The sequence below is a fragment of the Netta rufina genome (assembly GCF_964035555.1).
Source record: "Netta rufina genome assembly, chromosome: 1".
Lineage (NCBI taxonomy): Eukaryota > Metazoa > Chordata > Aves > Anseriformes > Anatidae > Netta > Netta rufina.
The window spans coordinates 54,952,334-54,968,355 of NC_140123.1; positions in this window are offsets into that span (position 1 = coordinate 54,952,334).

Genomic DNA, 16,022 nt, shown 5'->3' on the forward strand with positions numbered 1-16,022 from the left:
AAGCCTTTTTTTCTTCTTCTTCTTCTTTTCTTTCTTTTTCTTTTCTTTTCTTGGCCCACTGGAATTAATAGCATGAAACAAAAGGGTATGTGACATTTGAGGGGTCAGAGCCTGCTGGGATAGTTTTGCATGTTTGTATACAGTGGAGGAAGCCAAAACTGGTTCAGCCTTGTCCATGCTGCATTTTGGGAGTGTCTGTTGAGCAAGTTACCAAAGCAGCAGCTGGGGTTTGTTTCAGAAAGAGCTGTTTCGCTCCAGAAGAAAGCCCAGGAACAACACAACATTTTCTGTATTGTGGATGATGAAGGAAAAGGGACTTGTGGGCATGGTTGTTTGACAGCGTGAACGTAGTCCGTATTGAGTCTTCTGCTAGAGGCATTTATTGCATGAATTCGTGGGACCCAAAAATATGCCTTGAATTGCTGAAAACCTTCCTTGGCATCTGATCACATGCATACCATGCTCTTTATGCCTGCAATCATTTCTCTAGCCAAGCCCTTTTTCGAGTAACCTCCCTTTTTAATGTCATATAATTGACAGTTCTGAGGGCTTTTCAGATGGATCATGATGATTTTTATTGCTCTTGTGCGGGGCGGGGAAGGGGAGGGGGGGAATACCATCTCAGCTGCTGCATCAAAGCAGTTACTATTTCTGGAACGGAGTGTATTTGAGCAAATTGTGATAGGTACAGGCTACATAGTCAAATTATCTGTGAATGAATAAATTACAGAAATGCCTTCTAAATTCTTATTCGTCTAGTTCAGTAATTACAGAACCCACAGAAACAGCAGAAAATAAATTACATGTTGTTTTATGAAAATACCTTCTGCTACGGGAGAAAGAGAAAAAAAAAAAAAAACACTCAGAAATTTGAAAGGGAGATATTGGTGTGAACTGCTTATGCAATGTAAGTACACGTGGCTTTATGATCTAGGAAAGCCACTACACAAAGGATGCCCTGCCCCTCTCCTCTGCAAGGAGCTGAATTTGGATACTACTTGTAAGGAAAACAAATTCTGGCGAGTGCCCTCCTTATTCCAATTGTCCAAGTCACAAAACCACTCAGGGTGGTGCCTGCCTGGTAGGTCACTCCTTTGAGGGTCACAGGACCAACCAGGCGCTGGCCTGTGGTGGTGGCAAGGGTGACTGAGCACTGTGTTTACATTTTCCTTGAACGCCTCTCCTTTTCCTGGGGGTATAGAAGGGGGAAGTCCTTTTAATTCCTTTATTTTTTATGCTGACAGTCACCGCACTGAATGGCAGTGGAGCGTACTCGGAGATGCTGAAGTTGGTAGCTAACAGCACTGCTTGGGACTGTGAGCAAGCAAGTTTTTCTCACTCGGAAAGCTGTTGGGGTGGGATTCTGCTTCTTATCGGAAGCTGTCTAGTATCATTTCAGACATTGCAGGGTACCGACTTGGCCTAAAGCCACTGCTCTGGAGGAGCACAGATCTGGATAGATATCTTAACTCGAGTCTGCCAGCCCCTGCAGATGTCTCATACACTCCACAACACCTCAGATGGGTTTAAGCAATGAATTCCACTTGTTTTCACAAGGGACTGTCAATTGTAACAATGGCTTTGATGGATTTCCAAACAGGATCAAGCACAAGCCATCAAAAAATCACGAGATTGGCTTCAATGGTCTGATGGTTACAAATCCTGTTTTTGTTTGTAGGTATTTGGAGTACTTTCAGCTTGCATATTTAAGCTTTTTGTTTTATTCTTCTTTTTTTCTCCTACCTTGATGCCTAGAAATACTTTTCCTGTTAACTAAGATGCCCACATACTCATGGAGGTAAAGAGCAGCTCATAACATTCTTGAGAAAGTCATGAAAATCGACAACATGAATTTTACAGGTTTGGTGACTTGGAGTTATTCTTATCTCTTACCAAGTTATAGGGAGTAATTGAGAAATATTGTACCCCTTTGGCGTGTAGTATCATCTTTTTAGGCTTAGTTTTCACATGGGCTTTATTTCATTATTATTACGGTGTCAATAGAGATGTGATTTTATCTGTATCAGTTAGTATGAATGCGCTTGCAATGCTTGCAAAATATACTATTCTTGTATGAAAATAAACTGTTCTATTCCAAATGTTTCAGGTGGGCCTGTTGTACCCTACTTTGTCTGATCTAGTCATGTTGCTTTAATTTCTCTGTCTGTAAGGCCAGATAATGAGCTGTCTTTTGACAGGTGTTTGGTAGACCCTGCACATTCTTTTCCAGGTTTAAGATAAATGGTGGAAGGCAAGGGTCCTGCTTTGTGTCCTTCCTCAAGCCAAATGTGACTGAAAGAAAAGCTACATGAGCAAACATGGGACTTAATGTGGGGTAAGATTATAAGATTTCAGCAGACTTTCTAACAACAAGATGTGAAAGAACGCATTTTTCCTTTTTTCTTGATCTTAAAAGTGATTACTTTATACCAGTTCCAGGGGAACAAAAAATATGTTGAATTCTTCTAAAAAAGAATCAGTTCCCTCCTCTGTGAGGGGGACATTTTTGATCCAGATCAACCACTTGAGAAATCCCTGGGCCGCTGGCACTGCCCTTTCTTCAGCCTCAATCTTGGAGCCCATGGCATATGTTCATGGGCAGCAGTGGAAACTCTGCAGCTCTCCCTGCAGTTTATGGGCTTTTCAGTTAATTTCCTTTTAATTGTTTGATGGGAGAGGCTGAACTTCAACCCCCTGTTTTATTTGGAACTGCAGGTACGTACGGGAACTTCTGTTTGGTTGTTGGTTTTCTCCCCAACTTATTTGAATGTTAGACTGATTGCACATCCTTTGTAGCTTTTAGGGGCCAGGCTACTTATATTTCAGATTTGCTTTAGTCCTCTTTCAATGCACATTTCAGATGTGCTCATTTGTCTTCTAGATCAATTCTTCTTATTCTCCACAGAACTGATTCTTCAACAAGGTATTTCAAATATTCTGCTTTATGAAGCACAATCTGAAAAATAATTTACAACAGCATACAGAGAGCCTATAAGGCAAATGCAACTGAATTAATTATATCAGATTGTCAGCTAACTTTGTACTTGCAACCATTCTATTTGCCAGATGTAGCACAGTACAGATTGCCCAAATTGCAGCAATGGTTTTCTAGTGGGCATCTTTTTGTCTTTACGGGCCCACTGAAGTCAGGTGGGAGATGAATTAGAGTAATAGCAGAAGTTTATTTTTACCCCACAAAATGTAGGTCTTTTGCATTCAGCCCCAGACTTCCTGTGTAGGCAAACGGAGAGAGAAAGGTTTCGCCAGGGGCCCAGTCAGAGCAGCAACATCCAGCTTCTGCACAGCATTGCCTCTTTTGGAGCCTGCAGAGATGCCCAAGGTGACTGCCCTGCTGAGTCTTATTGGGGCACACAGTGACATGCTGTGCATCCCCGCTCCTGCGCCCAGGCAGCCAGATCCTCCTTGCTCTGACTTTCACCCCAGCTTCGCTTCTGAGCATATGTGCACCGTGGGAACCCCGTGCTGCCAGCCAGCTTCTGCTCCTTTATTTTTATCTGAGTTGTTGGTTTTTTAAAGCATCTTGTTATTCTTTCTTTCTAGAAATGACACAGGTTGTTTTGTTTTAGTGGTGTTTATTTATTTTTTTTAACGACTGTGTGGCAGAGGTGCATATTTTGGTCCTTGCTCTAATGCAGCTCCTTAACGGGTCGTTTTTGCCCATTAGTTGCAATGAAATGATTTCTCTTGCCAGCACAAGTTGAGCAGGCTGCCTGAAAGGTGAGGATCTGACTTGTGAGCAAGTGACCTCTCCTGCAATAATCAAAGACCTTTCCCCACCACTACCTATGCATATTAACATAAATCCCTTACTATCTAGAGAAACTTTAAGGGAAACATACCCTCTTGCTACTTATGGAAAGTATTAGCTGATCCTGGTTTAGTTTGCATGCAGAGGCATTTATTTTCAGCCCCTTGATTCTGCTGGCCTTCTTTAGGAGGCCTTTTGCTCCAAATTAGGAGCCATACTGCACTTTACCACATGCAGAAGCTTCCTTTGAAAGTCTTATGAAAACTTATGTGAGAGTCATTTCCAGTAAGACTGACCGGACAGTTTTCATTTTCATAACTAAAGCAGGAAACCACAGTGGCCTGAGTATTCAAAGCATTGTTTAATTACAGATTTGCTTTGCATTGAAGGTAGAGTGGTCAGGACCTTCCCGGAGAGGATCCAACTTCCTCGCAGGCAGTGACGCGCCCGCTCCATGCAATGTTTTGAGATCAGAGACGAGATGGAGAGGGCAGGCTTCATTCCAGGCTGGCTGTAAATAAACCTACTTTTCAGAAGTGGAAGCAGGTCTCCCCATGCAATTATTGGGCGAGAGAAATTTGCCGGTCTTTCACGAGGAATTCTATCCACAGGACAGGTTTTGATGAGAGCTACCACGTATTGTGGAAACCCTCAGAAAGGCAGAAGGTGTAGAGCAGTGAAAGGACATCCTCCAGCAACAATTCAGCAGGGATGCTTGAAAAGGAATCGAAGCACGACATAGTTATTCTCTTATTTACCTCTCACATCTGTCTACATCAGATGTTCATGCTAAAGAGCCATTTTGCCACTCCTTGGTGAAATGAACCTTTTTTTGTGTTTATTTATTTATTTATTCGTGGATCTGGCTTTTGGGAATCTATGTCCTTTCTTACGTGACTCTTTCCTCTCCCTTTGCTTTAATTTTAGCCCAAATGCAGATGACCCTCTGTGACACGAGACCAGCCTTCAAGCTTTGGTGAACGCGGCAGATGTATTCCTCTTCAGGAGTAATTATCAGAGGAACTGTTCTCAAATCCAAGTTTCCTGTACAACGAAATTATTCCTGTTTAAATAAAGGACTCCGGCGGTGCTACTCAGCAGCACCTCTATACAAAGCCAGAGTTGTTTCCTCGTAGCACAGCTTTCTTTCTGCTCTTCTCAGAAAACGACTCAGTTAGAATCAAACATTAGTCAGTCAAAGTGCCTAAAATCAATGATCGTTTCATATTCAATTGAATATTTACTTTTTTAAAAACATCACAGTGAAAGCACTCTATTTGACTTTCCTTTATTATTGCTATTATTACCTCACAAATACTTTCACAGAGACAGCTGTCTCTCCTTTATTTTTCAGTTCCTTTCTAAGATATAGCTGGATGTGGCTCCAAGCTCCAGGAGTCTATACACTTGAGCCAATTTGCAATAAAACTGATGAAGAAAATGGCCTTGATGAGCTCTGGTTTCTGTAGCACTGGGATTTAGCCCTCTCGGAGATGGAAATGTGTCCCAACATGAGTTTTATGCCGGAACACGTGTGTGGCGGTGTTGGGCCGGAGCTAGCGGCTGCCTCCTCAGCAGTGAGATCTGCAGTGGCAGGGATTAGAAATTTACTTCTGCCTCTGGATGGGCAGCTGAAAGGAGCGACCATGGGGTTGAGTTACTCGAGCAGGGTGTTGTGAGGGATTATAAACTCATCAGTGTCCAAAGATGAAAGCAGCAACACCCAGAAGGGTGGGCTTTTGGTCGAGGAGAAGCACAGAGCCGCTGAAGGCCGCGCTCTCCCCTCAGCTGCTTCGCGCCACACTGCTTAAACCAAGGAGCGACACGTAAGCGTGGAGCCAGGACTGGACCAAACACATTATTTATTTCCATGCTGGCAGGTTGAAAGCTCTGATATTTATACAGTAGTCCCACAAATCCCTGAGGTCTCCTCCTTGGGTCACATAAACCAATGCAGCATTAAGATACTGGAGTTTCTGCCAATTTATAGCAGCCGAGACTCTAGCTGAAGGTTTTCAAGGCCATGAAAAATACTGCAACTAAGACTGGTCCTGCTCTTTAATTTCCTTTATGTGTTTTTAAATAGATGTTTCATCCTCAAATCAAATGGTGCTGTATAACAATATATCAGCTTCAGTGACAATCTATTTCATAGGCACTAGCTAAAATACGAAAACAAAAGAAATAAGAAAGGGCAAAGAAAGTTGTAAATAGTCTGGTTTAACCAAAGCATGCTGCTTAATCTTTTCTTTGTATATAGATTGGAGGGGAAGGGAGCTTAACTATATTATCATCATTTTCATCTGGACATCTACCTGATTTAGAACATGAAACAATATTATTTCCTGATGAAACAGGTTTAGATAAAACTCAGTGGGGTTTGAGCCTGTGCAAACACACACAGGAACACAGAGAGAGAATACACATGCATGTATACACAGGCACAGAAACTTAAATAATTTGCAAATTGAGCTATCACTCTTTAAAATACAACACAGTTGTGTGTGTTTGTTTGTTTTCCCAGCACATTTTTTATAAGTTCAAAAATTGGCTTCTAAGAGTATTTTTTGGAAAGTTAAACCTTAAGTAGATATGTGGTGGCTGATCTGTGTGATTCACAGAACAGGGCCACAGTGACCAGTAACTCTTCCTGCTCCTATCTGCCTCTGTGTACAGAAGAATAAGATAAGGTTATCTGACAGAAGTGTAGTTTTTCTAAAGCAGGCACAGCAGTTACATACCTAACTGCAGCTAGCAGGCATGCACATCCACCTTTCCATTAAATTAGGTACAGATCCAGTCCCCACAGAGCAAGGGGTTGCACATTTATCCATCCAGGCATGCATCCCTACGGACCCCAGATCAACAGGTAGCCCTGCCATGAGCTTCAGACATCCCTTCAGCACAGCAGAGGATCTGTCACCTGGATCTGTCACCTCCTGACAGGTAGCACATTTACTCATGGTTGATTTGGAGCTACTGCTGCCTTGGTTCCTCTTCCTCCCATGTTGAACTGCAGCTAGTTGTTCTTGTAAAGAATTGGTTTTGGAGATCTAAATGGTTATTTTCTGGGTTTTGTTCCAAACAACTTTTGAATTAGTTGAGGGACACAATTTGTATGCCACATTAAACTAGAGATTGTAGCCAAAAAATATACAGGATCACACCTTTCAAACACCTGGATAACCTGGGGGCTCACCAACCCCTTCACATCTGGCTTAGGCCCTAAAGGCCACAAGCCACCAAGATGGTACTTCAGGAGATCCCCATCAAGGCTGCATGAAAAGAAATGGCTCTTGGCCTGTGCTAAAACGTGATTTCCCAGTTCGATTTTGCATCGATTTTCTGCCAGCTCCCATCCAAGCAGCAGGTCTAATCTGCTGCATGCTACATGTGTGACAACATCTCTCTGGACTACCACTTTCTGCAATTCCTCCCTGGATACTTACGTGCTGTCTAGGTTATCTAATGTGTTCTCTGCTGAAACTAATGAGAATGGCCAATTAAAACATCTTTTTTTTTTTTTTTTAACTTAAAGAAACTCCTATGCTTGATTTTTAAACTTTCAGCAGCTTTGAAAAAGGAATCCACTTAATTACACCATGATGCACATTTTTAAGAAGCAAGAGTAAGTACAATAAAGTTATATGGCCGTGTGTATTATTCAGTAGACTTTTTTATTAAACAATTAGATTTCCCTAACAGCTCCTTGGCATGAGATGTGGAGAGAGTTATGTCTCAGCCCATGGAAAAGCTGAGCCATCACTAGTTTTACCTGAGCAGTATTTTTTTTCAGTGTGAGCATGATCAATGGTGCAGCTATATCTAAAGACAGCAAGTTTTTGCAGATAGAAGCTTCTCAGGGGAAAAACAAAACAAAACCCTACTACCTAGAGAATCAGACGGTCAGATAGAAAAGTGCAAAGTATGTTACTAATTACTGTTTCAGGTTAAGTGAGTATTTATATGCTATCTATGCTAGCTAGCTCAGGTCTCTGCTCTCTGCACTGCTATCACTGTTGTGGTTACAGAGCTGCATCCAATGCACATCGCTTCTGTACTCGCTCAAATCTAGTTTCTTATGTAATAAGAGTAAAGATAATGAATACTTATTTTATTAGGGCACTATCCAGCAACTAGTCACTTATCAGGGCACCACATGGAAAAGACGATGCTTATTAGATTGGAGGATGATACCGAGCTGAGAAGGGCCTGCAAGTGTGTTGGAGGACAAAACAGAACCTCACAAACTGGAAAAAAACAGCACAAGATCTTTAAGACCGCTTGAGGTCTTTCAAAAACAGTTGTGCAGATGTCCATCAGGGCTGACCCCAATGTGCTCAAACTGCCTCACTGCAGAGCGTGAGCCTTGCCAACTCCTAAAATTCACTCTTCAGCCTATTTTGTGGCTGTACATTCCTCTGTGTTTTAGTTGCAGGTGCTTGTGGCAGCAACCTTGACATCTCTAAGCAAGATCTTCAATGCTGTCCCTCTTTAGAGATCATAGCAACACCCCTCACAGCTAATTTTGGAAACTGAGAGCTACACCAAGAGGTGGATGTTTATAGAGACGGGACTTTTTTGGTTTGGTGGTTGTTTGTTTGTTTGTTTGTTTTTGTTTTGTTTTTTGGTTGGTTAGTTGGTTGTTTTTTGACTGAAAGAGGAGAAGCAATGCTGTGTTGGAGCTCTGTGCTAACTGGATAAAAAAGCACTATGAGTTGATCTGGCGAGCAGCTAAATGGAAGAGGAGAAATTCTGTAATCTGGTTTCTTGGCCAGAGCTAAATACCATGAAAACATAGCCTTGGGGAAGACTTGTGAGGACACTACATTAAAAAGGGAAAGAAGGTAAGACATCCCATAAGGAAGAGAAGTTTGCACCAAAGTGTAAAACCAGCAAATAAGACAGCATAAAAAAATAATAATTAAAACAAAACAAAACAAAACAAAACAAAATAAAATAAAATAAAATAAAAATAAAACAAAACAAAACGGCAGAACCCCCTTGCTGTACTGCTACATCAAACTCTTAGGTAAATACACAAAGAGTTATGTATTTTTTTCCTCCACTGCTCAGAAGCTGGACAAGACATTCAAGCATCAGTAAAGCATTGACTTGGAAGATGAGAAGAGAACCAGGAAGATGGGAGGAACTAGCAGACACTAACTGCTTTGAGAAACTGTCAAGGGGCAGTTCCAGCAGGTTCATCACTCATCTGCTATGCCCACTACATTCACCCCCAACCTGCTAGGAAATCATCATACATTGTGCCCAAAAAAGTCTGATAAAGCTCAGCTGTGTGCAATGAGACCAGATATGTACAAAAAAAAATCTGAATGATTTTGGAAAATCTAATCTTCTGGATTTATTTGATGTATTCTAAGTTGCTCCCCCATTATTTTGCAATAATTTACCTTCAGCTGTAGCAGCTCTCACTGAAGTCCTGAGAGAAAATGCAGAGAGAGGCTGGAGCTAATTCTTTGCATTATTTTCGTCGAGGAAATGAACTGTGGTTCTTCACTAAAGTAGCGTACATGTATCCTGCTTGTAAAATAGGCCTCCCAGTATAACACAGCTCTGAAAATGTGCTAGAAAGTAGTCACAGGGTTGCATTCCTGTACAGCATTGAGGACTTAAAGAAGAAGATGAGATCTTCGTACACCTCACAAACTCAGTTTCTTTTTCATTTTTTCTCTGACTGAATCTTTTCCTCAGGCTCAAAATAATAACTAAGCTATTTCTATCTTGTCAATAGTGCCTGTTGCCAAAACTTCCGATTTTATCACTAATTTACGACATTCAGTCTTCTTAAAGCACCAGCCACTTGAATCAAGAACACGCGACTTCTGTTCCAAAATAAATAAATAAATAAATGTACAAGTAGTGAAAAGCAATAATATCTAAAGACTAAAAGGCAAACCCAATGATGTTAAAAGACATCCAAGTCCTCATGATTTTCAGGCCTTTAATGCTCATCTTTTTGGCAACTGCTGTGTTGATTACATCTGAAACTCATGGTTTCGAAGCACTTAGTTAGGAATTCCTGCTCCACTAATCAGAAGTTTGGCTCAACAGGCTTCCAGAAGCAGGGACCTTCGGGAAGACCTTCAGCTAGGAAGAGAGAAGTTACCCTACAGGCAAGGCTGGCCTCCCCACACCCTTATCCCAAGCTACATCCTACCTCCATACATGCACGTATCGAGGGAGGGAGGGTCTGCACAATGCAGACAAATTGGCTGCTGAGTATTTTTTGGAAAGACATGATCTCATTTTCCCCCAGTCCCCTCAGTCTGCCCTTAAAATCTGCCCCTCTTTAGGGGCCTGTCAGGCCACTGTCACCCACTGTGTGCTTTGGGTACCCTGTAGAGCAATCCACTTCCCTGCCTAGAGCAGACAATGCAAATCCAAACATCCAGAGCAAATGTGTCTACTGGGACATGCACCAAAATTACTAAACAAGTTTTAGGACATAGACTGAAATGATCTAAATGATTTGATCACACTTGATATGATTAAATACTGCTCTGCTTAAGGAAATGTGCTTTTAAGAAATAAATACAAGAAAAGTGGATTGGAACATTTATTTTAACTTACAGTGTAACTCACGACAATTAAGGCATCTTAAAACTTCATTCAGTTCTGTATATTTTGCTCAAAACAACCACATAATAAAAAAATATTATTTTAACTGTAATATTATTTTTTACTGATATGTACAAAATCTAATGCTTGTGAAATACAAGGCCCTGATGCCCACACTCTGGTTATTACAAAGGAGGGGTTAAACATTTGCTTCCAAGACTGACTCAGAAAGATATGTCTGCGTGGCTTGTGATAGATATTCCAAGACCTTTGTACCTTCATAAAAACAGACTATCATTATCTTCATTTTCTCTTAAATCTTGTGATTGAATTATTTTTGAACATCATAAGGAGAAAGGAGTCAAATAGAATAATAAATTAGCTGTTTTTAGCTGTGTTGTTTTTTTTATATCCTGAAGCTGACTTCCCCTTTTTTGAAACTATACGTGAACAACAGCTATTTAACTTCAATTCATTGGCAGATGAGTATTTCTTGGGAAACTTAGATATGCAGTGGAACACTTTTCATTAAAATTAATAACACCACCAAGGTTTCTTGTTTGCTTCTACGGTGAGCAAAGAAAACTTTGTTGTGAAACATCACGAGACATCAGCAGAAGTCCACCAAAACTCCACTAAAAACAATAAAAATCAGGTCACAAGCTAAAACAGAGTATTTTCATTTAGATTTCTTGGTGCTTTGGGAATGAATGGTCCAATCAGATTTTCACTCCTAATAAAAAGAGGGACCAGGAGCAATTATTCTTTTCAAATTTAACCACCATTCTCAATTAAACATAATGACCTTATTACGTGACAGGGATGGATATCTGGCTGCACGAAGTAGTTAAAAAAACATTGGCCCTGCCCCTCGGTGAGCGATCCCCTTCCTCTGAATAGTTAATCTGCAATGCCAGGAATGAGCATTAATGAGATGATAACAACAGAAAGCTGTCCCCATTTGTGGAGCTACTAAACTGGTCATCCTCTGAAATAAGCCCACAGGACTGAAGCCTGAATGCTCCTTTCTGATTAGAAAATTAAATTATGACTGAGGGAAGACTTTGGTATGCCTACTGCTATTGTCTCCGAGTCTTTCAAATTGTTAAAAGGAAAAAAAAAAATCCCCAGGGACAGGAGCACACAATTGGAAGTGACAGCTACAGCAACTTAATGAGTATCTCCTGGCGGAGCCACAGTAATTGTGTTCACACTTGTTGTCCTCTCCAGTTGTAAGGTAAAACGCATTAATTCAATCTAGTTCTGCTGTAACGCAATCTAGTTTGTTTTAATTCACAAAACAAAAAGTCTTGTGGGCTTAATAGGTGTGGGTTTAAATGTTTTGAAACGAGGATGGAGTTAACTCTGTTCCTCTGTCATGGCTGAGTCCGGGGCAGCTAACAATGATAAAACAGTTTGCATTTCTACTTTGGATTAGCTTCTTACAGATTCAGTGGGCTACAGTGGCTCAGCACAGGGCACCAGCAGGGTGTCACAGGGACGAAGGCAGCGTGGGCTTGGGAGGAGCAGGGAGATGCACAGCAGGGTCTGCTTACGCCCTATGGAGCTACATGAAATGTTAGCACTACTGCAGATTTTGGATCCCCAACGCCAAAAATGCTTAAATGTGGACTACGTGCAACTTAACCAAAGGAGAAAGCTGCCCACACATCATTTCTGATGAGCTGGTTTACAGTCTCCCTTGCTCAGCATGCTTGGTCTGCTGGGAACACAGTCCAAGCGCTCAGTTCTCAGTTTTGCCAAGAATTTCCTAGTGCTTACCTCAGCTTCGTGAACTGCCTTCCCCAAACCAGGTTCCAGGCTCCCTGTTAGTCTGGCTCTTGTGCCGTGGCCTAGCAGGATGGCAGAGGACTCGGGTCCAACCTCCTTACCCTGTGTGAGCACCCAGAGGTTGCACCTGCTCTCCTCTAGCCAGCTGCTGTTTTCGTGAACAAGGATGTCAAACAACCATGATTTTGCAATCTGTAAAACAAAAGAAAACAAAACAAAAAACAAAAACAAAAACAAAGAAAAAACAACAAAGGATAAGGTCACTGCAGGGATGGAACGGAAATTGACACTGCAACCACCTAAAAATGCTAAGGATAGGGTGAGAGAAGTCAGCCACCTTTCACCCTGCTTAACTGTATCTTGAGTTTGATAACAACTTGACGGGCAGACAATTAATTGGGCAAGAAGTATCAGATGAAAGACTGAACATAATCTCATCCTTAACACTTGATGCTGGCTACACTTCCTAAAATACTCTAATTACACATGGCTAGGAGGGATCCATGTGATGCCAGAACTGCTCTGCCAGCCTGAACAGAAAAATACGGCAGTAAGCATGGCCGGGACGTCACTGTTGTTCTACTGACCTGCACTTGGAAAAGCCACAGAAAGCAAATATATTCACCAGAACAGTTTGTAGAGTACACAGGCTCTATTTTATCCTCTCTCTCATGCTTAAATGTCAGGAGACAGTCACCAGCACTCAGATTTCCCTATTTTCCATCTTGCCAATGGCACTGTTACTACTGAAAAATTAGCAAGCCTTAGCTATGGCATAAAAATAGATGTTCGCGGCCTAGTCCCTCTTTCGTACCCATCCTATAATGTGCAGTCAGAGGCTACAATAGCTAGCATGAAACTTATGCAACAGCGTGTTGTTTTCTGCATAAAATAAAAAAATATTTATAGAGAGACTCCAGCCTATCATAAGACAGTGTGGTTAGCCACAGGCTGCTGAAGTCTGAAATATGATAGTTCAATATAAGACATAAAAGACTTGCAAAGTGAGCAATAAAACTGTCTGAAGTTCCTAAATCCTGGGAAGCCAGCGCAAGCCAGACGCACAGCACAGAGGGACTAGATAACTCCTGAAGGACGTGCTGGGAAAGGAGACCGTCTGTCTGCTGGTCAGATGTGGGATGAGATATTTGCAGGGACGAGCCCTGCCTCATTCAGTCTTTGGTGGCAGGACGTTTCTCTTTCTCCAAAACATCCTTCTCCCACCCCCCACCTTCTCTGGCAGGGAATAACAGAAGTATGAGCAGTGTGCATAAAAGAAAGGCAGGCAGCCCCACGCCCTCCACCTCACGGTAACTAACTCCACATCACTGGTACCCTGCATTGCTTTTTAGGGCAGAGGTTCCAGCACTGACCAGCTGAATTTTCAATGTTGCCATCTTCAAACAAGGGTGAAAGCTAGAAAAACAGGGCAACGGCAAGGCTTTTAGCCTTACCAGATCCTTGGGAACAGTCGTCCGTTCCGGGCAGCCAGCACCTCCTCCAGTTGACCATCCTGCCCTTTCTTTTCCATCCCCCATGCCATATTTACATTTCATTTCCCCTACTTTTCATTTTGTAAGCGTTTATTTAGTCCCTGCACACATCACCCCACTATCACTATGTGAAATAATGCTTTGCTGCCCATGAAACTCGGCCACCTATGAGACTGACCACCTGGTGTAAACCTGTCGGGCACGCATGCTCCTCGTGTCTCTTTCTGAACCATTGCATCCTCATCCCGAGGACCTGAACCAGCAGTCAACAGCTTCTCCCTGAGAAATACCCAGCTCCAGGAGCCTGCTCTAATCCCAGGATGCATAAGGGAGGCCCCCGTCTCCTCCCTTCAACACAGATAATTGCATCTATTTTTTATGATTGCACATCAGCCTCCTATTCTGAAGCACAATGCGTTTTAAAGCCTGTTAGGCTCATTCATCTGCCACTGTTCTTAACGGAAGGCCAGACCCTCCGTCCTCTGAGATCTCTCTTTTCCACCTAGACTTACAACCCGTTTAGATCCGAGCTCTTCTGTGGTGTTTGCTAGCTAAAATGCCCACGCTTTCATTCTGCCCCAGCTTATTTGTTACTAGCAGCCGTGTGCCTCCTCCACATTTGCTTCTGCTGGTTTACCCAGGCAAATATTCCAAGTGTACTTGTGTAGATAAGCTCCGTTCTTTTCCAGTAACCCTCCCGGGTGTATTTCTGTACACGTCCCTCTTTCTTGGACATGGTTCATCAGAACTGGGTGCACTGATGTCTCACTAACCTCACCGAGAGGCTTGACCTTGTGGATGTCACAGCCATGTTTGCTTTTTCCTAACGGCATTAAATCACTAGCTTCCTTTCATCATTGCCTAATAAACCCAGGTATTTTCCCAGTTCTGTGCTCGAGAGTGCCCTGATTTATAGCGCAAACACTCATTAGCCCATACGTGCAGCATCTTGCATGTTCTGCTGCTACAAGTTTGTGTAGGCTCACCTCTGTTACTCGAAGGTCTCAAGTCAAGAAACAAACAGAAATGAGATTATTCATTGAAAACGTTAGTCACTTCTGATTAGACTCGCCAGGCTTTGTAACATTTACAAATGGACTCTGACAAAATCCTGTGTGTCGTGGTTACTTAATGTATTTACACCACATGCATGTGCATGGTTTGGTTTCGCTTTGGTGGTTTTATACCACATGGGCATTGCTAGAAGCCAGCAAATAACCTTCTTTCTTCCAGACGGGCTGAAGCTACAGGCATCCTGCTAAGATAAGTTTGTTTTGAAGCTTTGTGGATCGAGAAGAAACGCACAGAAGACAGGCTATGACAGCAGAAGGCCAGAAAGGTGGAAGCTCTGCATATGGCAAGCTTGTACCAAAAGACTCAGCGAGGGGACAAGGTTCAGCAGAGCCTCAGAAATACATTTGCTGCCACCAAAAACTCCACGTTAAGCTTGGAAATAGGTCAGAAATAGGAAGTAGAACTGGACTCGCCTGGAAAGCAGGCTGGGAGCAGGCACCTTACCCGAGATGAAGGGCTCATAAAGCAAAGGGGAGAACAGCACAGTGAGGAGCCCAACCCGGGAGGGAGCTGCTTTGCTGGCAGCTTTCAGGAACTACCTGACTGGCTCTGGCTCCAAAGGGGCATAAGCCTTGAAGGGAAATGAAGTATTTTCTCTGTATATTCAATTGTTTTGGCCAGTGATGATGAGGAGAGCAAAAATCAAGGGTTAAGGAGGCGCACGGTGCAAAGACACACATACAAATGCATCTCTATGAACTGACGCTGGATCCCACGAGAAGTTATGTCTCCTCATCACGCGTTTTCCTTTCAGATATTGTTAATTTGTAATTATTCCTCTCAGGCTGCCCCCCAGCCCCCGCTGGGGGTGTGACACACACCCCCGTGCGAGACCACACCACCACCACCACCACCCCCACGAAGGACACTCAAGCAGGACCGTTTCAATACACTTTTTATTAATCGTATTTTACATCACAACACGCTTCAAACGCCGGCCTGAAGTCCCGGCACCTCCCAACGGGGGCACCAACGGCCACCAACGGGCACCAACCGCCTTCCCCCACACCCCGGGCTCCTCTGACAGACACTTCCGGCCGCGCCGCCGCCCCGCCCCTCGGCTTCCCATTGGCTCTCCCCTCCCGGCGCGTGACGGCGGCGCGCCCGCTGATTGGCCGCGGCGCGCGGCGCGTGTCCGCGGAGCGGGCCCGCCGAGCGGCCGGGCGGAGGGGCGGGGCGGGGCGGGGCCGCTGTCACCAGGGCGACAGCGCCAGAAGGCCGGGCGTCACGTGGGCGCCGGCCGCGCCCTCCCATTGGCCGAGCGGGCGGGGAGGGGGGAGAGGGAGAGGGGGGGAGAGGGTGGGGGCTCGAAC